The sequence below is a fragment of the Tribolium castaneum genome, chromosome 3 (genome assembly GCF_031307605.1).
Source record: "Tribolium castaneum strain GA2 chromosome 3, icTriCast1.1, whole genome shotgun sequence".
In the NCBI taxonomy this organism is placed as follows: Eukaryota; Metazoa; Arthropoda; class Insecta; order Coleoptera; family Tenebrionidae; genus Tribolium; species Tribolium castaneum.
Window position 1 is genome coordinate 6,782,501 of NC_087396.1, and position 2,790 is coordinate 6,785,290.

A 2,790-nucleotide genomic window follows, 5' to 3' on the forward strand; every position below is an offset into this window, starting at 1 on the left:
TCGGTAAGTTATTCTTGTTTAATTCGTTAATATCCGTCATTAGATACGCATAATTATATCTTATCGCGGCAGTATAAGATAGCGCTCGCCCCTCTATAGCAGCATCAGCTGGTATCGCGGCGGCGCGGCGCAGTGAAAATTTAGTATTTATCGCTCTGTCGCAGAGTGAGCGTCTGGTGTCCAAATTTTGTCTACATTAATTTCATTAATTTCAGTTTAAATCACTAAATTTAATGGCTGAATTTAATTGCTGCCACTGTTTTAAAAGCGTAAGTCGTGATACACCTATCGTGGTGTGTGACGGCTGTTCGCTAAATATTCACTGTCGTTGCCTCAAAATAAGCGAAAATGAAATCGCCTTTATTTCTCAGTCTCGCTCTCCAAATATCAAACTGTTTTGTAATAGATGCAACGTAACTATCACAGCAATTTCAGAAATTAAAAAACTCGTAAATGACATAAAATCATCATTTGATGAGCGTCTTAGCAAACTCGAATCTCTTATTATTAATAACAATACGTCTCAAGCTATAAACCGCGAAGAAATTATCGCCGAATCTGTGGACAGGTCGGCTCGTGCGTGCAATGTTATTATGTACAATGTTAAACCTGTCGCTAATAAACAAGACGTGGATGTGGTAAATGATGTCCTCTAGGTCATTGATCCATCACTTGTGATTGGTTCGGAAAATGTTTTTCGCGTAGGAAAAACCGTCGGTGATAAACCTCGCTTATTAAAATTGCAATTTAAAACTCAACAAATGGCACGTCTATGCTTGAAGAAAAAATCGTCTTTGCTGCAGCACCCACAATTTGCTCACATTACTATTAGTGATGATAAAACCCCGGGTCAACTAAAGCATTTAAACAATTTGCGTGATGAATTAAAGCGAAGACTTGATGTTGGCGAAAAGGACTTGACAATTAAATACGTTAACCACGTACCAAAAATTATTTCACATCAAAAAAACTAAATATTTACCCTTGTTCAATGGCTCTTCTGTATACGAATATCGCATCTTTATCTTCAAAATTTAATGATTTGTTATTAGAAGTAACTGAATTTAGACCTTCTATTATCGCACTCACGGAGACTTGGCTTAATCCGTCTATCTCTGATGATGCTGTACACATTGAAAATTACTCTATTTACAGAGATGATCGCCTATCTCAAAAAGGTGGCGGTGTGTGTTTTTATGTAGATAAAATTAAAATTTCAAAATTTTTTAAAATTACTCAAATTTGCATATCTGTTAAACCTTATGATTCTCTATGGTTAAAATTTGAAGGAAATGAACAAACCTTTGTTATAGCATGTATTTACAGACCACCAACAGGAGCGTCTTTTAACAATCACGAAAATGATAAAAATCTATTTAATACCATACAATCAACTATTAATCAGTATCCTAACTTAATTATCATGGGAGATTTCAATTTTCCATGTATAGACTGGTCTGCTAAAAACACAACAGGTCAAACAATCATCGAAAAACAATTTTCTGAATTGCTCTTGGAGAATAATTTGTCACAAATAGTCACTGAACCTACACGATTTAGATCCCAACAACGTCCTTCATTACTTGATTTGGTAATTTTGTCTGACGTTAACCTTGTATCGTCTTTAAACGTTTCGAATCCTGTAGGTACATCTGATCATTCAAAAATCGAAATTGAGTTACAAATTATGATATATTCAGAGCCAAATGCAAGAATTAAAACAACATCAATTGTTGACTACACTCGCATAGACGAAAGTCTCTTGACTTACGACTGGAATGGTTTAGATTCACTAAATGCGGAAGAACAATGGAAACATTTTAAATCGATTTTACAAACTTGCATTACAACAAATTCCAGACTGTTTACAAACCGACTGAGAAAAGATAAACCGTGGATAAATCAACACATGCTTGACAAAATAAAATACAAAGCTAAATTATGGAAAAAATTTAAAAGGAAGCCTACTGAAGATAATTTTTCTGCTTATAAAAGATTTTCTAACCAACTAAAATCTGATTTACAAATAGCCAGGTGTAATTATGAAAATTCTATATTAAATAAACCAAAACTATTTTATTCCCATGTACGTAAATTTATCTCTAGTCGTGTGTCGGTCCCTTTAGTACGAAATGCTTCAGGTCTACTCTGCTCCGATCATACAGAAACTGCAAACACTTTAGCGGACAGTTTTGCTGCTACCTATAATTTAAACATTAATAATAATATACCGTCATTTATGCCTACAAGTACATTTAGTGGGTTGTCTTATATTAATTTTACTCCGGATCTGGTAAAAAGCCAACTCTGTGCCATTAAATTAAATACAGCTCCAGGTCCGGATCAGATACCTCCCAAACTCCTGAGAACTTGTGCTGCTTCGTTGTCGGGCCCACTTGCCAAAATGATGACAAAATCATTCTTACAAGGCACTTTGCCCTACGAGTGGTTGCAAGCAACAATCACGCCTTTGTACAAGTCAGGAGATAAACTTGATCCTGCTAACTATAGACCTGTAAGTCTCACGTCGACATGCTGTAAAATTATGGAAAAAGTTATAGTCAAGGAACTATTAACTTACATGAGAAAAAATAATTTAATACCTGAGCATCAGCACGGCTTTTTACCAGGTAGGTCAGTTGTCACAAATTTGCTATCCTGCACAAATCTATGGACAAAAATGTTAGACACTAACCAACCTGTAGACATAATTTACCTTGATTTTAGTAAAGCCTTTGATAAAGTCCCTCACAATCTCTTGTTAGCAAAACTGGAGTCCTATGGTGTAAC

At 35.2% G+C, this 2,790-nt stretch overlaps 1 long non-coding RNA gene across 1 annotated transcript; it reads right to left on the reverse strand.

The window, feature by feature from the left end:
- Window positions 1-1,301: 1,301 nt before the first annotated feature.
- LOC135265724 (uncharacterized) lies at window positions 1,302-2,526 on the reverse strand. The gene is made up of 2 exons (XR_010333537.1): window positions 2,254-2,526; window positions 1,302-2,202 (listed from the first exon to the last, which is right to left on the reverse strand). It is a non-coding gene; the product is annotated as an uncharacterized LOC135265724 (long non-coding RNA).
- Window positions 2,527-2,790: the final 264 nt, after the last annotated feature.